Here is a 23,945-nt window from a genome sequence, read left to right on the forward strand (position 1 = left end):
GGATGTGTTTCACAAAGCTAGTAAAAATAGAGAAAGTGGTGGGAATTCTGTTTGTTGTTATTATTGGTTTGTTGATTTATTTTTGCATAAGGAACATAAGGTGGGACAATAAAGGGGAAATAAAGTTGAGTTTGGGTTTGTACATAACATATTTTAAATGCCTACAAGATAGCCTCTTGAGGATGTCTACCTACAAATATTATATATATAACCTGAAGCTGGAATTCTGTGGACATCTCTGAACCTCAGGTTCAGACATCTATGTGGCTAGGAGTAGATGGCCCCCCAAAGCAGGTAGAGTGAGAACTTAAAGCTACACATTAAGACATGGAGGTAATGGAATTTCCCTAGCAGTTCAGCAGTTAAGACTGCTTCCACTGCAGGGGCTACAGGTTTGAACCATCATGACATGGCTGAAAAAAGTTCTAATAGATAAGGAGGTTATTATTAATACATGAGATTGCATCTAGGTTGATCTCATTCTTTTTTTGGTTTAAACTGGTTACTGCTGTCCTAATTTTTCCTTAGAAGAAGACCAATAAAAGTCCCATTTTCTACCATCAGCTTCCAGGTAAAGTGATTATTTCTGCAGAAGCTGCACATCTCTTAAGCCATCTGTAAAAGAAAACAACATCAATTCCACCAGTCCCCAAAGGACAACTTTGAGCAGAAATACTGTTCATGGGCTCTGGTTTATTGAAAGGGAATGTCTCCTGCCCCAACAGCACATACCTGCTGCTGAGCATCTGCTTCTCAACTCTTCGAGAATTCAGTGGAAAGGATGGGAAGGAAACAGAGAGATGGTTGACTTTGTAGAAGCCAAGACCTCTCTGTTACTTGAGTTTATTTTAAAGTCAGGTGTTCTCTAATGGCAGAGGAAGAACATCACTTTGTTTCCAAAATCAAAGCAGGTCAGTGGTGGAGCTTTCTTTGTCTTTTTCCAGGCTCTTACTGGAGAAACAGGAGCCCTTGTTGGAATTCATGTGTTCTCTTCCAGGTATATGATAAAAGTTCAGGAATAATTGTCTATCTAAGGCATTCAGTTTGCAGTCCAAAGTGTTTTCTCCAGGAGTGGTTGGAATCCTGCTCACAGCACCGGCATTTTTTTTCATGACTACTATCTTTAGGATTATTCAGGCTAACTAAATTGCACATGAGTTTCTTTCCACTCCCTTACCCCCATTTACATTGGATCTTCTTTCTCTTAAGTTGTATTGTTAAGATAGTCCAGGTGAAAAAGCTGGTTAAATTGGTGACATTCCTAGATGTGGAATAAGACTATTCTTTTTTTGTTTTTTTTTTTTTTCTCTTGTTTCTTCCTTCTGCTGTTCTAGCAACAATATTTACTTTCCATGTGAGGGGGGGAAAGTAAGGAAAGGTGGAAAAGTAGGAGAGCAGAGTGCGCAGGACTGAAGGAACATATATAATGTACATTAAAGAGCAGGGGGAAAAGATGGAGATGCCGGGGATCGAACCCGGGGCCTCATACATGCAAAGCATGCGCTCTACCACTGAGCTACATCCCCCTGTAACAACCCTCCCTTATTTCCATATATTAGGAAATAAACCCATTTTCTGTATTCTTTGGCAAGACTTTTGCCAGAGTATCTATTCTGCTAACTCGGAGACTTCTACAATTTTTAAATCAGTTTTTTGATGAATGGCTTTTGCCCAAGAATAGTAAATTATGAATCAAAACTGTTGCTGTTCCTGCTCTTAGCTTCTTCTCAGCCAGGTCAGACCTAGGCCAAAAGACTATGGCAGAGTAGATGGACTAGCGTAAAAGACAGCAACCCGTTCACTAGAAATCATCACCAGGAAGCAGAAAACTGATCCCACATCAACAAAATTTAATCCCTTTCTCAGCATCTTTGAAGATTATGCAAGAATGAACAAAAAGAAGAAAAAAATAAGGAACTCTAAGAAATTAAAAAAATATATTTTCCTGTAATATTCTGAGCCGTGTCAGAGGAGCAGAAAATTTTCCAACGAATCCCTATGACTTTCCTGTTTCTCACCTTCTCCTACCATCCCACATCGCCAGGAACTGAATGCAAGTGTCATACACAGAAGACATTCCAAACTTTTTGGGTGGGTAAATATTGTGGACCATTAACAACACTTGAGAAGCCTGAAACATTCTAAAAATGGGTAGAAAAACAATCTCAATTTTGAAAAAACAGATGTTTTGGAAAACTCACCTCTGAGGAGCCGAAATAGCTCAGTTGGGAGAGCGTTAGACTGAAGATCTAAAGGTCCCTGGTTCGATCCCGGGTTTCGGCAGCCTGAGCGTTTTAGTTATATCTGAAAGGACAAAACCATTCTAAAACCTCCCGATCTTGTACTTGACGTCCGATGAGCTTGAGCAAGGGAAATGCTTCTCCTTTGTGTGCACAGCGATTGCAACGCTCTGTGGGTTTTGGTGTGCAAGATGGATAGTGAAGTTCATGCTTATAATTTATGATGCTAATTTTGCTTAATTATAGCGACATCAAGTAACAAATTTTAAAATACCATAAAAGGTCGAAAGAGTGAAGAAAAAATAAAGCTAAATTTGTTTTACTATCTTTGCTGATAACTTTCCCCTGTTTTTTGAGTAGGGGAACCTATATTTTCATTTTGCTCTTGTCCCATACATATGTACCAGGCCCTAACTTTTACATGAAATTAGGGTTGGAGTACCTGAGATAACATTGCAAGAAAAATCCCGAGGCAAGATGTGGTTTGCATATCCAAAAGGAAACATCAAGAAAATAGGCAGTGTACTAAAATCATTGTCCTGCGCTTTGCTTTCTTAATATATTCTGGGATCGTGCGAATGTACCAAAATCAGTTCCATTTTGTTTCCAAAACCTCTGGAAACTGCCTATTATGTCCAAAGCTGGAGGGTGGAAGGCGATTGAAGGTAGGGGGAAAAAACCTGCCAAAACCGAATTTTAAGAGCAAAAGGTATACCTGGAGAAACGTCCAGGTCATCACCAGGAAGGCCCCGCTGGGATTCGAACCCAGGATCTCCTGTTTACTAGACAGGCGCTTTAACCAACTAAGCCACGGAGCCCACGTTATAACCCATATCTGGTTTTCTTCTGGCAGAGAATGCTTACGTATTAGTGTATTTCAGAATAGGGTCTGAGGTGAGTACGATATATTCGTCTCTTTTTAAGAAGACGGAGGGGAAGAAGGGAGAGGGGAAATACGAGTTTAAGATTTTTTTTTTTTAATTTTTAATGTAATCCTAAGTCATTTTATCTTCTGTTCTACTTTGCAGTTTCATTCCGACCTTTCTTACCTGTGCAAGATCCCTTTCTCTGGAAAATATATATGAAAATATATCAGTATTACTTGATATATGCTTAATATATTATTAATAGATAAAATTTAAATATATTAACATTAATGTTATGATAATAGCAAAGTCAACCATAAGCAACCTTCCAAGGTTGAGAGAAAAATTACTTAAATGCTATAGACTAACGTCAATAGCACCCAGACCTGGAAAATAGCTTGAGAACTTGATGAAAGTATAGATTCTTGGACCCATCACGCAACTCCTGAATGAAGTAAAAATAAGGCAGGAATCTTTGTAATTTAAAAACTTTTTCAGATTATATTGATGGCCAGATAGGTTAAAGAACTGCAATTGATCAAGAAGGTAGAGTGAGTTCAAATAAGGCAACCTGGTGACAAGTTTCATCTGGAAAAGGTAGGTTAGGAAAGGGGGAGGTTGGGCAGAAAGACTCCTGGAGTCTTGAAAAAAGGCAGGCAACAGAAGCTGGGGGATTTACCACAGTATATCACATTTACAATAACCAGGCTTGGCTTAGAAACAATAGTAATGAGACAGTTTGAGAGAGAGAATTACAAAATTTTGAGCAGGGGGGGAAATGATGATAACTTGCACATGATGAAAATGGAATAAAGAACTTTGATTCCAGAAGTTTAGCGCTAACTTCCTTGGATAGTAACCACCAGTATTCAAAGCTTGGTAAAGGTTCCATAAACTTTTTTATATTGGATCTATTACACAGATATCAGATTCTAAAACTGTCAGTTCAGTTCAGTTCAGCCCCTCAACTGTGTCCGACTCTTTGCAACCCCATGGACTGCAGCACGCCAAGCCTCCCTGTCCATCACCAACTCCCCCAGCTTGCTCAAACTCATGTCCAACCAGTCAGTGAGGCCATCCAACTATCTCATCCTCTGTCGTCCCCTTCTCCTCCTGCCTTCAATCTCTCCCAGTATCAGGGTCTTTTCCAGTGAGTCAGTTCTTCACATCAGGTAGCCAAAGTATTGGAGTTTTAACTTCAGCATCAGTCCCTCCAATGAATATTCAGGACTGATTTCTTTTAGGATTGACTGGTTTGATCTCCTTGTCAGTGAGGTATTATGATTCATTCTGTTGGCATCTTCTTTATCTGGCCAGAGAATTGTCTTTTTTTTTTTTAAGTTAGCTGATTTGTTGTCTTAGAATTTTGTAACAGAAAGTGTAGTTTACAACAGTTTCTTGCCTTGACATGAATGAATGAGCTCAACTCCACTGGGAGTCCTGGAGTGGAGTCCCACGTGGGCTGCTCTATCACATTCTGAGTTTGTTCTCAGTTCTTGCTACAGGCTTCATATCTTGTGAGTTTTGTTCCAAATAGAATCAGAACAAAACTTCATATCTGTACCTATTCTTTGTTATCCTTTGAAGGAGTGAAAATTTTAAGAGCAAATATGGGACGGCAGAGTAGGGTTGGCAGTGAGAACAAATCCATCCAATTCCTTTCCCTCCAAGAATGCAATAACAGGAAAGATGAAACAGAAATTAGAAAGAATAAAATTAAACAGCTGAAATCTCTGAGATGGGATCACTTTTTTCTATGCAGCTGATGATGGCCATTCTCCCGCTCTGCAAAACCTTCTGCCTTTAGCTCCTGACTTTGCTAGTGTTTTCTGTGTGATTTTCTGAGGTGTACCAGGCAAGGTTTCCTTAATATATGTATATATGATGACAAAGATTTGAAAGCGTGGAATTCCCATCCTCCTTATTTCAGTTTTCTAGACAAGTCACGTCAAAGATGGAGGACAGTGTCTGTGGTCAGAAATCTTCTACATATGAATTAGGAAAGAGTTATTGACTAAATTTGATCATCAAACTCTAGCAACAGATCCAAGTACTCAGTTGGATCTCAGAATCTATTTCAGTCACATTAGAAAACTCTACATTCACTGATCCGAATACTCGTTTTAATAAATTGAGGTTTGGATAGCAACAGCATCCTTGTAAGAAGTGGATTTATTGTGCAGTGTCTACTCATGCAGATATAACTCAGATCTATAGACTTTAATGTCTGGTGACTGTACTGAGTTGCCCTCAGTAGAGCCTGGAAGATTAGGAAAGAGTGGAAGAAAATTAGTGGGCAGGCTTTCTGCTCCTCAGTCTGCAACCTGTTTCTTGAGAAAGACAGTTGAGAAAACTGGGGTAGAAAATTGTGCATGGTCTCCTTATTTTTTTCTCTTTCCACTCTTCTTTCAATTGTTTTTGCAAGTGAATCAATAACTGGTTTGTGGTTTGGTATGATTACTGCCCTGGATGAACAGTATCTTCCTTTGTTGTCTCACTCCACCCAGCTTTCCTTGTTCTGACACAATCAGGTTTAGTCATGGATTCCAAAGCCCTTGGAGTAGAAATGCTTGAGTGCTTAAAGCAACCAACTAAATTAGATAGTCTCCCTTGAATGTGAGCAGGAAAAGATGAGTAAAGAAATGCAAAATCAAAAGTAAGAAAAAAGAGGAAAAAAAGAGAGGCTCAGACATGGTCCTTGTGCTCAGTTGTGTCTGACTCTGCAACACCATGGACTGTAGCCCACCAGTCTCCTCTGTCTATGGGATTTTCCAGACAAGAATACTGGAGTGAGTTGTCATTTCCTACCCCAGGGGATCGTCCCGATCCAGGGATAAAACCACATCTCCTGTATCTCATGTATTAGCAGTAGCACTGAGCCACTGGGGAAGCCCTCAGACTTGGAGGTAGGGGGTGGGGGAGCCTTAAACCTCAGACATCTTCCATGCTCTGTGATCTCTCCACAACTCAATTACATCCACCCAGACACGTGGCTTCCAAGAAAAATTTCATGACTAATTACCTTCCTTCCTTTTCTGGATGTCTTCGAGGACCTAATAGTTGGCAGAGTAGAGTTTAGTCTGTGCAGCTCCTTTATTTCTGAACCTCCTACTCTAAGTCTGATCTTACAGCTACATCATGAGGAGGGGCACTGCAGCACAAATGAAAGGACATAGTTACACTCAGTCTTCCCAAAGTTGATAGGCGCTAAGGGCTGCATGCCAAGGGATGTGTGAGTAGCACTTGCATCCACCAACACAGAAAAGCCCATTATGGAACATATCCTTGAGTCTTCAAATGCTCCCTCCTTCCATTTTATTCCCCTCTGCCTGCACAGACTGCAAATAAAATGGAAAAACATAACGCAGAAGGATGTGAGAAAGAGAAGTGTGCTTCCTTGAGAATTTAACTGCAGGTGGGGAAATTAGACACAAAGGATGGATTCACAATAATTACGATGAAAGGATACACCGCCAGCCCGGCACTATGTCTACAAACCTTGCAGTGACTTTTCCAAGCAGATGCTACAGCTCTGGTTCTTAAAGACACAGAAGACAGAAAGAAAAGGAGGAGGAAAACAAAGCATTCCTGAGAGCTAGCTATTACAGAGTTTTTGAGTTTTTTTCTTTTTTTCCAAATGGAGTTTTCTCAGCAATGAAGAGAATGCAGAGGAGATTTGCAACTAGGACAAAATCTACCAAATGAATTAATTGATTATATATCCAGTAGCTAGGTGTATGTTTGGGTGGTTCATTACTTGAGCTTTTAAAGTTTTAGTTAAGGAAACAGTGTTCAAATCCCTAGGGGTTCAGTATTGGAGTGTTTGCACTTATTCTCCAGTTATTGGTGGTGTCGGGATATGACTCCAGTAATTTTTAACTGGTAGAAAGCAACTGAAATCTTGTCTGCTCTTAAAGTTATGAGTATTTGCAATAGGATCCTTTACCCTTCCCTTTACCCTAGTGGTTGGTAAACTATTGCCTGTGAGCAAAGAATGGTTTTGGAACATTTCCCGAATTTGTATGTCATCCTTGTGCAATGGGCCATGCTCCCTTTCTCTATATCTTCCCAGTTTTAATATGTGTGCTGCTGAAAGAGCAACATTTTTTTTTATTTTAAAAGGTCGAAAAATACAGTAGTATTTCATGACACATGAACCTTATATGAAATTCAAATTTAGGTGTTCATATATAAAGTTTTATTCAAACACAACAACCTCATTCATTTACACATCATCTATGGCTGTTTTTAGGCTAAAATGTAGAGTAGTTGTAATAGAGATGGTACACAGCACCTTTTCCCTTCCCACTGCTGCTGTGGATACTACACATTGCAGTCACTCAGTGATGATTCCTCAAGTTTTTCAGTGTCACAGACATAATATTTTATTATTTAAAAAAATCAGCAGTAGTTACACATCATTTAAAAACAATGAAAGCTGACCTCGACAGTGAGCTCCTTTGGCTGAACCATGACACTTGTTGTCCAGTCTAAGTCATATCCGACTCTATTGTGACCCCATTCACTGCAGCATGCCAGGCTTCCCATGACACTGGGAACCATGATACTGCATCATGTCTATGCTTTAACATACTGAAGGAATTAAAGTATCATGAGCATCATCCCAGTGAGCATCTACTCCTTTCTCACAGGAAGACAAATCATCCTCGGTATTCACTAAAATACCAAAACCTGGGGTTGAACCAGGGACCTTTAAGATCTTCAGTCTAACTCTCTCCCAGCTGAGCTATTTCAATGTTTAGATTGTCAACTTTGATTTTTGGAAGGGTTCAAGTTCCTAAAGCACGGTTGGCCAATATACTTGCCCACCCAGAAAGATTGGAATATACTGTTTTCCATGTATGTCAGTTAGATACAATTCCTGGCAGCAGGGATGAATAAGTACGAATGGAGATTTTTAAAGAGAGCTGTTAGGGAGATATTCAGTGGAAAGCCTTTCTGCTCCTCTGTATCCTGTAGACACTGTTCAGAACTAATGGAACCTATAGGCAATATTTTGGAGAATCCCTTATTTTTCTCTTGTTTTTGATCCACACTCTTACATAATCTCTAAAAATTATGAGAAATGTTATCCAGTGATGCTATAAATTTGCTAAAAGAATAGAGTATACAACAGCATTACCAGACTACTAAACACTTGTCACCATACTCCAACTGACAGGACAACAACTGTCACAAAAATTAGAAAATTTGAAATGACACATCTCATTGCAACAGTATTTCTTCACACACAAACAAGAATGTTTTTAATGAAGATAAGGTTGCAATCAGGTCAGTCTCTGATTGGCTCCTTTGTAAATCTTGCAAGGAAACCCATTTACCATGGCAAAGAAATTAAAGTGTTTACTTATAGTATCCAAAAGAAATATGCCTAGAGAAAACAAACTTAAGACCACTAATCTTTGAGTAAAAATAGTTGATTGAGAATTGAGGACAGTGGAAGCAAAATCAAGAACTCATTTTAAAAAGAAGGCAAGTGCTCGCTTCGGCAGCACATATACTAAAATTGGAACGATACAGAGAAGATTAGCATGGCCCCTGCGCAAGGATGACACGCAAATTCGTGAAGCGTTCCATATTTTTGAGTGAAGTAAGCCAGAAGGAAAAACACCAATACAGTATACTAACGCATATGTATGGAATTTAGAAAGATGGTAACAATAACCCTGTGTACGAGACAGCAAAAGAGACACTGATGTATAGAACAGTCTTATGGACTCTGTGGGAGAGGGAGAGGGTGGGAAGATATGGGAGAATGGCATTGAAACATGTAAAATATCATGTAAGAAACGAGTTGCCAGTCCAGGTTCAATGCACGATACTGGATGCTTGGGGCTAGTGCACTGGGACGACCCAGAGGGATGGTATGGGGAGGGAGGAGGGAGGAGGGTGCAAGATGGGGAACACATGTATACCTGTGGCGGATTCATTTTGATATTTGGCAAAACTAATACAATTATGTAAAGTTTAAAAATAAAATAAAATAAATAAATAAATAAAAATAAAAAGAAGGCAAATGATGTGTCATTTTCATTGTCTCTTGATGAGTCAGTCTACAGATGTTACTGATGTTATTCAGCTGTTTATTCAAGGAGGCAATGTCATTTTTAAGTGACTGAAGACAGAATCTGCGTGAACATTCTATGTGGAAAAACTCCAGGTGAGACTTTTTTGTGAGAATTTGAACAAACAATTCATTACAATCTACTGCAATATGTTATAACTGGTAGTGGTGAAATTGTGAAGGGAACAGAAAAAGGTTTTAAAACTTGTGAGAAAAAATAAATAAATAAAACTTGTGAGAAAGGTAAGCCTAGTGGGCCTCTTTGAATTTTGGAGGCCAGTGGTGAAGTCAATCCTCCCAGCGGGCCTGACTTCACGCAGGGCATGCAACTGTTCATTTTATTTGGAAGGATAGCTGCAGCATAGGGATCCACACTAATTCATGACAGGTGACTAATAGTTTGGCTGACTGGTGCTTGGAAGGAAAATTGCTGAAAAGTGAGGACGGAGAGGTTTTGAGAAAGAGACAGACAGATGTGCTCAGTCACTCAGTCGTGTTCTGATTTTGCAACCCCATGAACTGTAGCCTTCCAGGCTCCTCAGACAGATGGATAGATTTTACTAAATGTGCAGAGTCTAAGGATATTTCTTTTCCATGTAAATGCTCTCCAAGAGAAACCTCCTAAGCAGGGAATCTTAATAGACAGTTGGACAAGATAACCAATTCTGTTGATGTTTGGAAGCTTAGCTTCTCCTTAGCCATCACTGTCTTTTCCCAGTGGAATTATGAAAAGAATGGCCACAGTGACAGAATGGAAGTCATGTATAGCTCAGTAACATGGACTTGCATACACCAAAATAGATCAGATTGAAGCCACTGCAAAGTGACTAAACTACCAACACACTTAAAACATAAGTAGCATTAACATCATAAAATGAAAAAAATTCAAAACAAAAAGAGTTTGGAAGGAAGATTGAATTAAAAGTTCAGTCCGTTCAGTTCGGTTCAGTTCAGTTGCTCAGTTCTGTCCACCTCTTTGTGACTCCATGGACTGCAGCACTCCAGGCCTCCTGTCCATCACCAACTCCCGGAGTTTACTCAAACTCATGTCCATCGAGTCAGTGATGCCATCCAACCATCTCATTGTCTGTCATCCCCTTCTCCTCCCGCCTTCAATCTTTACCAGCATCAGGATCTTTTCAAATGAGTCCGCTCTTCACATCAGGTGGCCAAAGTATTGGAGTTCCAGCTTCAGCATCAGTCCTTCCAATGAACATTCAGGACTGATTTCCTTTTGGATTGACTGGTTGGATCTCCTTGTAGTCCAAGGGACTCTCAAGAGTCTTCTCCAAGCCACAGTTCAAAAGGATTCAATTCTTCAGATGTTCACTTTTCTTTATAGTTCAACTCTCACTCCATTCATGGCTACTGGAAAAACCGTAGCTTTGACTAGATGAACTTTTGTTGACAAAATAATGCTTTTTAATATGCTGTCTAGGTTGGTCATAACTTTTCTTCCACAGAGCAAGTGTCTTTTAATTTCATGGTTGTAGTCACTACCTGCAGTGATTTTGGACCCAGAAAAATGAAGTCTGTCAGTTTCCATTGTTTCCCCTCTATTTTCCTTGAAATGCTGGGACCAGATGCCATGATCTTGGTTTTCTGAATGTTGAGTTTTAAGCCAACTTTTTCACTCTTCTCTTTCACTTTTACCAAGAGGCTCTTTAGTTCTTTGCTTTCTGCCATAAAGGTGGTATCATCTGCATATCTGAGGTTATTGATATTTCTCCTGGCAATCTTGATTCCAGTTTGTGCTTCATCCAGCCTGGCATTTTGCATGATGTACTCTGCATATAAGTTAAATAAGCAGGGTGACAATATACAGCCTTGACGTACTTCTTTCCCGATTTGGAACCAGCCTGTTGTTCCAGGTCCAGTTCTAACTGTTGCTTCCTGACCTGCATACAGATTTCTCAGGAGGCAGATAAGTTGGTCTGGTATTCCCATCTCTTTCAGAATTTTCCACAGTTTGTTGTGATCCACACAGTCAAAGGCTTTGGCATAGTCAATAAAGCAGAAATAGATGTTTTTCTGGAACTCTCTTGCTTTTTCCATGATCCAACGGATGTTAGCAATTTGATCTCTGGTTCCTCTGCCTTTTCGAAATCCAGCTTGAACATCTGGAAGTTCATGGTTCACGTACTGTTGAAGCCTGGCTTGGAGAACTTTAAGCATTACTTTGCTAGTGTGTAGCTTAGTTGGTAAAGACTCTGCCTGCAATGCAGGAGACACAGGCTCGATCCCTGGGTCAGGAAGATCCCCTTAAAAAGGTAATGGCAACCCACTCCAGTATTCTTGCCTGGAGAATTCCATGGACAGAGGACTTGCCGGGCTACAGTCCATGGGATGGCAAAGAGTTGGACATGACTTTGTGACTAACTTTCCTTTCCTTTTGCTAGTGTGTGAGATGAGTGCAATTGTGCGGTAGTTCGAGCATCCTTTGGCATTGCCTTTCTTTGGGATTGGAATGAAAACAGACCTTTTCCAGTCCTGTGGCCACTGTTGAGTTGTCCAAATTTGCTGGCATATTGAGTGCTGCACTTTCACAGCATCATCTTTCAGGATTTGAAATAGCTCAACTGGAATTTCATCACCTCCACTAGTTTGTTCATAGGGATGCTTCCTAAGGCCCATTTGACTTCACATTCCAGGATGTCTGGCTCTAGGTGAGTGATCACACCATCGTGATTATCCGGGTCATGAAGATCTTTTTTGTATAGTTCTGTGTATTCTTGCCACCGCTTCTTAATATCTTCTGCTTCTGTTAGGTCTGCTGCAGGGTTGGGGTCACTGGGTTTAGCAGTGTGTGCGTGGGACCGTTTGAAGGAGGTCACCATTATCTTCATTACGTCCACCATAGTTTGGCCCCAGAAAAACACCATGGTATGAGGTGGTAGCGTGGCCGAGCGGTCTAAGGCGCTGGATTAAGGCTCCAGTCTCTTCGGGGGCGTGGGTTCGAATCCCACCGCTGCCAATCCTTTTAGGACTTCCCTGTAGCTCAAACAAAATGGGCTTCCCTGGTGGCTCAGAGGTTAAAGCATCTGCCCGCAATGCAGGAGACCTGGAGAAGAAAATGGCAACCCACTCCAGTATTCTTGCCTGGAGAATCCCACGGCCTGGTGGGCTATAGTCCATGGGGTCGCAAAGAGTTGGACACAACTGAGCGACTTCACTTTCCTGTAGCTCAAACGCTGAAGAATCTGCTCAAACGCTGAAGAACCCTGGGTTGGGAAGTTCCCCTGGAGAAGGTAATGGCAATCCACTCCAGTATTCTTGCCTGGAGAATCCCATAGACAGAGAATGCTGGCTGGCCACAGTCCGTAGGGTCGCCAAGGGTCGGACAAGACTGAGCAACTAACACACACACACAAATAACAGGGAGGGAACACAGCCCCACCCATCAACAGAAAATTGGAATAAAGATTTACAGAACATGGCCCAGCTCATCAGACCAGTTTCCTCCTCAGTCCCTCTCTCCCATCAGGAAGCTTCCATAAGCCACTTATCCTCCATCAGAGGGCAGACAGGCTGAAAAACTCCATCACAGAAAACTAACCAATCTGATCACATGGACCACAGTTCAGCGCAGTTCAGTCGCTCAGTCGTGTCCGACTCATTAACTACCCTATGAATCACAGCTCACCAGGCCCCCTGTCCATCACCAACTCCCCGAGTTCACTCAAACTAATGTCCATCGAATCGGTGATGCCTTCCAGCCACCTCATCCTCTGTCGTCCCCTTCTTCTCCTGCCCCCAGTCCTTCCCAGCATCAGAGTCTTTTCCAATGAGTCAACTCTTCGCATGAAGTGGCCAAAGTATTGGAGTTTCAGCTTTAGCATCAGTCCTTCCAATGAACACCCAGGACTGATCTTTAGGATGGACTGGTTGGATCTTCTTGCAGTCCAAGAGACTCTCAAGAGTCTTCTCCAACACCACAGTTCAAAGGCATCAATTCTTTGGCGCTCAGCCCTCTTCACAGTCCAACTCTCACATCCATACATGACCACAGGAAAAACCACAGCTTTGACTAGATGGGTCTTTGTTGGCAAAGTAATGTCTCTGCTTTTGAATATGCTATCTAGGTTGGTCATAAGTTTCCTTCCAAGGAGTAAGCGTCTTTTAATTTCATGGCTGCAATCACCATCTGCAGTGATTCTGGAGCCCAGAAAAATAAAGTCTGACACTGTTTCCACTCTTTCCCCACCTATTTCCCATGAAGTGATGGGACCAGATACCATAATCCTCATTTTCTGAATGCTGAGCTTTAAGCCAACTTTTTCACTCTCCTCTTTCACTTTCATCAAGAGGCTTTTGAGTTCCTCTTCACTTTCCGCCATAAGGGTGGTGTCATCTGCATATCTGAGGTTATTGATATTTCTCCCGGCAATCTTGATTCCAGCTTGTGTTTCTTCCAGTCCAGCGTTTCTCATGATGTACTCTGCATAGAAGTTAAATAAGCAGGATGACAATATACAGCCTTGACGTACTCCTTATCCTATTTGGAACCAGTCTGTTGTTCCATATCCAGTTCTAACTGTTGCTTCCTGACCTGCATACAGATTTCTCAAGAGGCAGGTCAGGTGGTCTGGTATTCCCATCTCTTGCAGAATTTTCCATAGTTTATTGTGATCCACACAGTCAAAGGCTTTGGCATAATCAATAAAGCAGAAATAGATATTTTTCTGGAACTCTCTTGCTTTTTCCATGATCCAGCAGATGTTGGCAATTTGATCTCTGGTTCCTCTGCCTTTTCTAAAAACCAGCTTGAACATCTGGAATTTCGTGGTTCATGTATTGCTGAAGCCTGGCTTGAAGAATTTTGAGCATTACTTCACTAGCGTGTGAGATGAGTGCACTTGTGCAATAGTTTGAGCATTCTTTGGCATTGCCTTTCTTTGGGATTGGAATGAAAACGGACCTTTTCCAGTCCTGTGGCCACTGTTGAGTTTTCCAAATTTGCTGGCATATTGAGTGCAGCACTTTCACAGCATCATCTTCCAGGATTTGAAATAGCGCCACTGGAATTCCATCATCTCCACTAGCTTTGTTCATAGCGATGCTTTCTAAGGCCCACTTGACTTCACATTCCAGGATGTCTGGCTCTAGGTGAGTGATCACACCATCATGATTATCTTGGTCGTGAAGATCTTTTTTGTATAGTTCTGTGTATTCTTGCCACCTCTTAATATCTTCTGCTTCTGTTAGGTCCATACCATTTCTGTCCTTTACCGAGCTCATCTTTGCACGAAATGTGCCCTTGGTATCTCTAATTTTCTTGAAGAGACCTCTAGTCTTTCCCATTCTGTTGATTTCCTCTATTTCATTGCACTGATCGTTGAGGAAGGCTTTCTTTGTCTAACTCAATGAAATTATGAGCCATGCCTTGTAGGGCCACCCAAGACAGACGGGTAATGGTGGAGAGTTCTGACAAAATGTAGTCCACTGGAGAAATGAGTGGCAAACCATTTCAGTATTCTTGCCTTGAGAAGCCCATGAACAGTATGAACAGTAAAATGTCACTAGGAGTAGATATTTAATATTTGTCATAATAACATTAGTGATCCAGGGGATTTTTATAAAATGGTACTTACTTAAAATCTGGAAAACCAGTGGATTTTTATGGCACTCTCATGATTATGTGTGCATGTATTCAAAACAGAGCAACAGTTAAAATGCTGAAATCATTGATAATAGTGAGGGCTTTTGAAGTGGAGAAGCCTGAACCAGAGGCTACATTCTGCAGTCAAAGGGAAGGAAATAACATGGTGGAGTGGTGACAGGATCAGGGGAAAACACAGTGCCAGAGAAAGTTTTATTAGGAAGGTTTGCATATCAGAGTGAGGACGCTCCAGACAGGATCTGTAAGCAGTAACTATGCCTCTGCTGGAAGGAAAAGTCTTTAATATAATTCAACTATCCCGGTTTCAAGAACGCGATCCTAGAACATGTTTGGCTGAATCACCAGATACAAGGGATGGGCAGACAGAGTGGGTCTCAAGTCTCTTTGAGAAAGTGGAAGGAGTGTCTTTCCTGGTGAAGGTGACTTCACAATGGCATGGAATAGCTTGATAGGGTGCTTCTTGAGTGAAAATATTTACCTTGGGTAGAATGTGCCCCCTGAGTTAATTCAGAGAACAATCGGCAATTTTGTGCATCTGGTCAATGTCCAAATTTTTGAGGCAGGAGAGACGCAAGGTTCTCAGACTCCTGAAATAAAACTTTTACAGCCCGGGAGCGCGCGAGGCGCACGGGAGGGACGCACCCACCGCGGCCCGCGGGCCTGCGGGCACCATCGGCCGGGCGGTGTCAGGGGCGCCCGGAAAAAAAAAAAAAAAAACTTTTACAGTGGCCAATCACTTTATGTGACAGTGTGGTTTCTTGGAAGTAGCCAATTGTTTGCAAAAAAAAACATTAATTTTAACACAAATCAAACCACTCACCTCTTTTGTGACCAAGAATAACCTTTCTCTTTCTCTCAAATCTCTTGCTTTGCACTCAAGTCTCCCTCTACAACACTCTCCCCACACCACCCCCGGATTTAAGTGAGGCACAAAAGCTATTTTACTTCATAAACTGGATTGTATGATCAAATTCATGTTGATTCATCAAAATCTTTAATAGGACCACAAAGTTAAACTACTTGTAGGAAAAGGTAGAATTGCCCCTCAAGTACATAGCAACTGTCCTACGTCTCTGAACATTAGTGTCCTAAATCTGTGTTCTTTGATGTTTCCATAAGTGCTTAGGACTCCAGCTATGTATCTCCATTAGCAACATTTTCAAAAGGTAATGCTCTCCCAAGCATACCCAGCAAGTAGACAGGACAAGTAGAAGGAGAAATAAGTTTTCCTGTACTCTTTTTACATCTTTCCTTTTAATAGGACAGGTCCTGTCCTTTTAAACAGGATGGGACCATTTAGCACATCTGCATGGTGAATGAGCATCTCCTGCCTTCTCATCTCAAGCCTGACACTGGTGAACATCCACTCTGAGTCTCTTAGAAGAGGGCAAGGACACAAGAGAGTGGCTTGCCTCTTTGGCTGGGGCATTCGCTTCCATACCTGTCATCATGGCCAGCCTTACTTGTCTGTGATCAGTGCATTTCAGAGGGCCTTGTGTCCAGGAAATTATGCAGCCAGTCTCTCCTTCATCTCACCACTGGAGAATCTTGTGTTCTTCATGACAGAGGAGGAATTGTGTTCCCCAAAGTACTAGGGCAAGTTCACTTCAGATTTCCCAGCCTCTTAATTTTAAACTTTCTCCAAATCCAGGGAAAACTCCATTGAACTGATTCCTGAAGCTAGTTTGATGGAAGATGAGGTGGGGGCATAGTCTAAGTGATTTTCCTGCTCTGTGAACTCTAATTTTCCCCAGTAGTTAATTTTTTGTGTAGTAAAGACCTTAGTCAACGTAGGAGTGATTTCTCAGTGAGTACAGTGGATGGTTTTAAAAGGCGGACAAATCTGAAACAGAAAAACAGATATCAAATATTAACATATATATGGAATCTAGAAAAATGATACCGATGAACCTATTTGCAGAGAAGGAATGGAGACGCGGATGTAGAGAGCGGACTTGTGGACACAGCAGGGCAAGGAGAGAATGGGAGGAACTGAGAAAGTAGCATTGACGTATGCGTACTGTCCTGTGTCAAATGGATAGCTAGTGAGGCATTGCTATATAACACAGGGAGCCCAGCCTGGCGCTCTGTGATTACCTGGGGAGAGTAGGGGGAGGGGGGAACGGACGATCAAAACGGAGGGGAAACATATATAATTATTACTGATTCCCCTCTTTGTATAGCAGAAACCCACACAACTTTGTAAAGCAACATTCTCCAATTAAAAAATAAAAAGTGGACAGATAAATTTGAACAAAATTGCGGGAGTTATGAGTGACAAATTTCCCGAGAGCCATTTTGGTTAGCGTCAGAGAAATGCCACACAAGAAATTCCAGCTGGAGGTGCCGGGGATTGAACCCGGGGCCTCGTGCATGCTAAGCACGCGCTCTACCACTGAGCTACACCCCCTACAGTTACCACCTCTTTATGAAAAATAATCGAATGGCAATAGCTATCTGCATTATTTTTCAAGAACCGTAGCCCAGTACAACCTAGTTCTCTTCTGGAGAATCTTGTCCATGTTTTTGCCCTCCTCACATGGAGCTCTTGGCTCTACGAGAGTATGAAGAGCTAGGAACCAGAGTAACATCTACTGACTTGCAGTGGTTTATTCTATTCTACTCTAAGGATATAGTTGAATTAAATAAGGTTCCTTACAACATTAAAGAAGACACTAAGTATTGTTCTGAAGATTATAAATTTACTTCCCTTGTGGCTCAGATGGTTAGGAATCTGCCTGCAATGGGGGGAAACCTGGGTGTGATCCCTGGTTTGATCCCTGGGTTGGGAAGATTCTCTGGGGAAGGGAACAAGTCCCCAGTAGAACTGCCTGGAGAATTCCATGGACAGAGGAGCCTGGCAGGCTACAGTCCATGGAGTCGCAAAGAGTCAGACACAGTTGAGCGACTTTCACTTTCAGTAACAAAGTATCTAGGGAAGAAATCTGTAAACTGGAAAATGTCAGTAAGATTTGTTTTACAAATCATGGATAAATCAGAAATTTGAAGAACTTATTCCGGACAAAATGATTGACTGGAATTACTGGGCATGAGTGAGGAGGTGGCCAGCATAAAAGGATGCCCAAACCTAAGGGGTGGATATTTCCACCTTTTTCTTGTTTTATGCCATTTAATTAATTGCTTTCAAACTTTTCTTAAATCTAGGAACAAGTTTACTTGAACTGAATCAAGATGCGTTTTCCCAGTGAGTGCTAGATAATGAGCATCATTTACATACCACCAGGTGTAGGAAGGTTTGAGTTTTGAGACATTGAAACTTGGTGGGTTTCCCAAGAGCAAGTTGAAATCCTGCTCACAGAACTCTAGGTTGAATTCTGACCATGGTCAATATGACATATTTGTGGTTTTTTTTTTTTTTTCCTCCGAGCTTTCAAAATTAAAAAAAAAAAAAAAATGGTGCCTGTAAGATATAGCTGGGGACAAAAAGTGGATAATATTATAGTAATAGCAATAGGTTACATTACGTGATTATATCACCTCCTTGATAAATAGACTCCCCAAGAGGTGAAGTAACTAACTGCCAACGGCTCACAGCCAACAAGTAGCAGGGCAAGTTTCAAAGCCAGGCAGACTTCCTGTAGAGCACCTGCTCCACATCTTTTCTTCTGAGATGGGAATCCTGAAGTCAAAAGGCAACTTGAGATTAGTCTGGATTTATTCCTCTTTGAAAATGTCATCACTTATAGGGAAAGAAGTAGTCCTACATAATTAATGTTGAGCAGTTTCCAATTCTCTGGGGAAATGGGAAAGCAAGAAAGCAATGAACTCACAATACTCACCATGAAATAAAATACCTCAAGTCCAGCATTATGGTCTGCAAACCCTGCTGTGACATTTTGTAGGGGACATGACAGCTCTGGTTTTGAGATGGCTAAAGGAATGGAAGACAGAAGAGAGGGGAAAACAAAGCATTCCTGAGAGCTGGGTATTTATTATAGCATCTCTTTCAAATGGGATTTTCCCTGCCATAAAGAGAATGCAAAGAAGCTTTGCACTAGGATAATATCTATCAAATGAATTAGTTAAATGTATGTCCAGTAGCTAGATCTATAGATTACGATAGCTCACTAGGTAAGCTTCCAGAATTTTTTAATTGGGGAAACAAAGTTCAAATCCCTAGGGGCTGAGGTCCTTCTGTTTGAATTTATTCTCCAGTTATTTCTAACTGGCAAAAGCCTACTGAAACCTTGCCTGCTCCTAAAGTTGTATTTACAGTGAGATTCCCTCCTTAGTGGTTGGTAAACTATTGCCAGGGAGACAATAATGGTTTGGGAACATTAAAAGGTTGAATAAATAAAATGAAAACTAGTATTAGTTGACACATGAAGTTTATATGAAGTTCAAATGTCAGTGTCCGTATATAAAGTTTTATTAGAACACAAGCACTTCATTTACACATCTTCTATGGCTGCTTTCAAGCTACAACAGAGTGGCTGCAACAGAGACGATAAGTGGCACCCTTTTCTCTTCCCACTGCTGCTGTTCACGCTATACATCACAGTGATTCAGTGACCGTTGCCCAAGTTTTTCAGCGTCATTATTGCATAATATTTTATTATTTTTTAAAATCAGTAGTGCTTACTGCTCACAGGGTATTAATATGTTGGAGTACTATGTAAACTTAAAGAGGTCATAAGATACCTTTATTACCTTGGCAAAAAAAAAAAAAAAAAAAGTTGAAAATCTAAAAGTGAGCTTCAGTTATGAACTCCTCCATGACTGAAATGTGACACATATTTAACATGCTAATGGAATACACTGTATTAACTCAAAAGACTAGTTTGCCGAAACCCGGGATTGAACCAGGGACCTTTAGATCTTCAGTCTAACGCTCTCCCAACTGAGCTATTTCGGCCACTTGAAATAACAGCCTTTGACTTCTATTTTTTAATAATTAGATTGTCTTCAGCTTTTTTTTGGATTTCAAATTCTTTAAGCCTGATGGTCTAGTTGTCCAATATACTTGCCTGCCCAGAAAGAACTGGACTCTTTCTTCCATATTTGCTGCTTGGATGAAGTTCCCTCTCGTGTGGGATGGTAGGTGGAGCAGGGAGGCAGAAGAGAGGTAATAGCAATTCACTGGAAAATCTTTCAGCTTCTCCACATCCTGTCAGTTGACCCAGACCCAGTTCAGAAACTAAAAGAACATAAAGGTAGTTTTTTTTTTTTTTTTTTTGGGGGGGGGGGTGTCTCTTACTTTTCTCTTCCTCTTGATCCTCCTTCTTTGAAAGTCTCCAAAAATGCTGAGAAATGGAATCCAATAACTCCATAAGTTTGGAAAAATATATATGTACAGTAAGTCCCCTATATGCAAACTTTCAAAGATGCCAATATGCATTCCATCAATGTCAGACATGAGTGCTATTGCAGCTGCCCCTCCACCTCCTATTGCTGATGATCCTTCCACTCGACCCTATCCCACCTCTTCTCCCTCCTCCAGGCAATAACTCTTCTTGCCTGTTCACTTGATGCCAGCCCCCTGTATGCCAGCTGTTGTACTGTACTACTATACTATACTATAAGATTAAAAATGTTTTAATTTTTTGTTTTTATGTGTTCTTTGTGTGAAAAATATTATAAGCCTATAACAGTATGGTACTATATAGTGATTGTAGTAGTTGAGTACCTAGGCTAACTTTGTTGGACTTACAAACAAATTGGACTTACCAACTCACTCTCAAAACAGAACTCATTCATATACATAAACATTACCAGACTACATACTCATCACAATAATTCTCAACTGATGGGAAAGCAACTGTTACAAAAATTAGAAAATTTAAAATGGCATATCTCGTTACAACAGACTTTCTTCACAAAAAATCAATAGTTAAATTTTTTATTTAAAAAGTTTTACACAATTTAAAAGGTTACTTTCCAATTTAAGTTATTACAAAGTGAAAGTGTTAGTCACTCAGTCTGTCCAACTCTTTTCGATCCCATAGACTGTAGCTCATCAGGCTCCTCTGTTCATGGAATTCTCCAGGCAAAAAATAATGAAGGGGATTACCACATTTTTCTCCAGGGGATCTTCTTGACCCAGTAATTGAAGCATGGTCTCCTACATTGCGGTCAAGTTCCTTACTTCCTGAGCCATGAGCTTTGTTCCCCTGGAACCTTTATTACACTCAAATTTGTACCTCCCACTCCCGAACCCTACTACTGCCCTTCCTTCCACCTGGAAACCACTAGTTTGTTCTCTATATCTATGAAGTAACATCAATAGTTGATTTTTTAAACAAGACAAATGATTTGACTTTGACTCCAGATACCAATATTATTTAGTTGTTTATTCAAGGAGCCAGTGCCAGTTTAAAGTGACAAGAAATAATCTGTGTGAGTAGTCTTCCTGGAAAAAACTTCAAGTGAGACTATTTTGTGAGAAGTTGAACAAACGATTCATTACAACATGGAGTGAAATCTGCTACAATAGTTTAGAACTGGTTGCAGCTAATAAATAAAGGTTTATTTGAACAAGTTTTAAAACTTGTGGGAAATGTAGGTCACAATAAGTGACCTACAAATAAGTAGACATTCCCTGCCTTTAACAGACGTCCCTGGCTCAGACAGTAAAAGAAATCTGCCTACAATGTGGGAGACCTGGGTTCAATCCCTGGGTAGGGAAGATTCCCTGGAGAAGGAGATGGCAATCCACTCCAGTACTCTTGCCTGGAAAATCCCATGGACAGAGAAGCCTGGTAGGCTACAGTCCGTGGGGTCGCAAAGAGTCGGACACAACTGAATGACTTCACTTTCACTTTTCCTGCCTTTATTCAGATACTTGTAAACTTTTGAATGTCATAGGTCATCAAACAAAGAGGTATCAGTGGAATCAATCGTTGCCATTTTTGAAAATTTATCAGTCATATAAAATGAAATCTTTGGCATACCCTGCCAAGTCACTTGGCAAATAAGTCATAAGCCTTAGTTCAGGGCTAAGATTAAAGCCCTGGAGGTGCTGGAGTTGAACCCAGGGCATCGTGCATGCTAAACACTGTGCTCTATCACTGAGCTACATCCCCTGCAGAAGGTGTCTAGGATATTCCATATGGCAAGTTGCCACTATCCCTGGATCAGGGAAGAGCCCTGGGAAGATTCCTTGGAGAAGGGAATGGCTACCCACTCCAGTATTCTTGCCTGGAGAATTCCATGGACAGAGCCTGGTGTGCTACAGTGCATAGGGTTGCAAAGAGTTGGACATGACTGAATGACTAACTGGGGGCTTTTTCGAGATTTAAGTTACCCTGCTGTTTCTGAAGGAGAAGGCAATGGCAACCTACCCCAGTACTCTTGCCTGGAAAATCCCATGGATGGAGGAGCCTGGTGGGCTGCAGTCCATGGGGTCGCTGAGAGTCGGACACAACTGAGCGACTTCACTTTCAATTTTCACTTTCATGCATTGGAGACGGAAGTGGCAACCCACTCCAGTGTTCTTGCCTGGAGAATCCCAGGGACGGGGGAGCCTGGTGGGCTGCCGTCTATGGGGTCACACAGAGTCGGACACGACTGAAGCAACTTAGCAGCAGCAGCAGCTGTTTCTGAAACCCTCAAGAGAAGAGACTTTGCTTTCTGAATTGAAAAATGTCTGAATACAAAAGAGATCTTTCATAAGCAGAGGACCCTCCACGGACTGCTGCTAGCTGACTTCCTGAGTGGCAGTTCCTGTCCACCACCAAGCATACATCAGGATGAAATATTCTGTTGAATCTTCAACTTCTTTTCTGTCTGCAACACTCTTAGAAAAATATAAAAGATAGTGGAGGGGAATACAAAGGCCAGTGCCATGAAAACTACTCAGGAAATTTAGGTACATGTGAGGAGATAAGAGTGAAGTGTAACTAATATGGATATGAATTGAAGAGCCTAGTCAGTCATAACTAAACCACTGTGCCTATCATCTTTGAAATGCAGAAGCAGCATTCTGTCCAGGACACTGCAAATCTAGCTCTGAGACCCTTAAGGACAGAAGACAGGAAAGAAGATTAGAAAAGATGCTCCCGTCGATATTGTGCCTGTTTCAGACAGAATGTTTTTCCACAAGACGGTGAACATGAAGGAAGCCAAAAAGAAAAGTTCTTTATAAGACCTCCCCACACCTGGGTAGGTCCTCAAAATCTATCTGTCCCTGGGGCACAAATAAGTTGATGTTTCCTGCCTTTATTCAACTGTGCATCATTTTCAACCCAAACACATACTTTTTTTGTTTAGTTTGTTTTAAGGAAATCCTGTCATAAGTGGAAGAGGGCAGGAAATCATGTAATTTTAAAAAACTTCTCTAAATGACTGAAAATCAGCAAGGTTCAGCTGTTCCTAGACTAATGTCAGAGAACTGGAGAGTTGAGAGGGGACGGAGAGGAGAGAGGGGGTGGGGAGGAGAGAGCATCCCGGACGGAGAGTGAGGAGGGGAAGACAGCTGCGGGGAAAGAAGAAGCAGCCAAGCCAGGGCCCGAAAACGAGGACACAAGAAGAAAGTTTGGGAATGAGCATTATACACCACTGATACTCGGATAAGGGAGAATGTGGATGTATCCGAAGTCTTTGTCTCTTCTGCATGTCGACAGGTTCGCCGCAAGAGGAGTCTTCCCTATTCTAAGCGAAGTAGGTGGAAACCTATGTCCTACGAGAATCTGGTTTGTTTTGTTCCAGTTATCGTAGTTTGAAAGATACTAGTTGCTCTTTTCCTCGCTGGATAAACAGGTTGAGCACTTTGGAGGGCCCTTGTGTAGCTGAATTTTTGTTTGCGGTGCAGTACTGCCGGAAATTCCCTGGAGTTTTGGCAACCCACTCCAGTATTCTTGCCTGGGAAATCCCATGGACAGAGGAGCCTGGCGAGATACAGTTTATGGGGTCGCAAAAAGAGTTGGACACGACTGAGCGACTAAGTATGCACGCACGCACTGCAGGAATTGATAGCTTTATAAAGAGCAACTGGAAAGCCACGTCTGGATTCCTGCGTGACTGTAGTGACAGCAATGTTGAGCGTAGAAGCAGGGTCCGCGGGGACTTTGGGCTTATGTATCTGAGGCAGCAGATTTTTTAGCACACTAGCTTTGGAATGTGAGGGGCAAATGAGAAAGAAATGTAAGCCGGACAACAAACTAACACTTTTAAAT

The 23,945-nt window shown here is 41.4% G+C and overlaps 8 non-coding genes across 8 annotated transcripts; 3 read left to right on the forward strand and 5 right to left on the reverse strand.

The window, feature by feature from the left end:
* Positions 1 to 1,454: 1,454 nt before the first annotated feature.
* Positions 1,455 to 1,526, reverse strand: TRNAA-UGC (transfer RNA alanine (anticodon UGC)). Its single transcript has one exon. It is a non-coding gene; the product is annotated as a tRNA-Ala (tRNA).
* A 684-nt stretch (positions 1,527 to 2,210) lies between these two features.
* TRNAF-GAA (transfer RNA phenylalanine (anticodon GAA)) lies at positions 2,211 to 2,283 on the forward strand. The gene has a single exon. It is a non-coding gene; the product is annotated as a tRNA-Phe (tRNA).
* Positions 2,284 to 2,984: 701 nt separating this feature from the next.
* Positions 2,985 to 3,058, reverse strand: TRNAT-AGU (transfer RNA threonine (anticodon AGU)). Its single transcript has one exon. It is a non-coding gene; the product is annotated as a tRNA-Thr (tRNA).
* Positions 3,059 to 7,100: 4,042 nt separating this feature from the next.
* LOC112443894 (U6 spliceosomal RNA) lies at positions 7,101 to 7,207 on the reverse strand. The gene has a single exon (XR_003032300.1). It is a non-coding gene; the product is annotated as a U6 spliceosomal RNA (small nuclear RNA).
* A 1,396-nt stretch (positions 7,208 to 8,603) lies between these two features.
* LOC112443911 (U6 spliceosomal RNA) lies at positions 8,604 to 8,710 on the forward strand. Its single transcript, XR_003032312.1, has one exon. It is a non-coding gene; the product is annotated as a U6 spliceosomal RNA (small nuclear RNA).
* Positions 8,711 to 12,083: 3,373 nt separating this feature from the next.
* TRNAL-AAG (transfer RNA leucine (anticodon AAG)) lies at positions 12,084 to 12,165 on the forward strand. The gene has a single exon. It is a non-coding gene; the product is annotated as a tRNA-Leu (tRNA).
* A 4,984-nt stretch (positions 12,166 to 17,149) lies between these two features.
* Positions 17,150 to 17,221, reverse strand: TRNAA-AGC (transfer RNA alanine (anticodon AGC)). Its single transcript has one exon. It is a non-coding gene; the product is annotated as a tRNA-Ala (tRNA).
* Positions 17,222 to 19,614: 2,393 nt separating this feature from the next.
* Positions 19,615 to 19,687, reverse strand: TRNAF-GAA (transfer RNA phenylalanine (anticodon GAA)). Its single transcript has one exon. It is a non-coding gene; the product is annotated as a tRNA-Phe (tRNA).
* Positions 19,688 to 23,945: the final 4,258 nt, after the last annotated feature.

Source organism: Bos taurus, chromosome 23 (genome assembly GCF_002263795.3).
Source record: "Bos taurus isolate L1 Dominette 01449 registration number 42190680 breed Hereford chromosome 23, ARS-UCD2.0, whole genome shotgun sequence".
Taxonomy (NCBI): Eukaryota; Metazoa; Chordata; class Mammalia; order Artiodactyla; family Bovidae; genus Bos; species Bos taurus.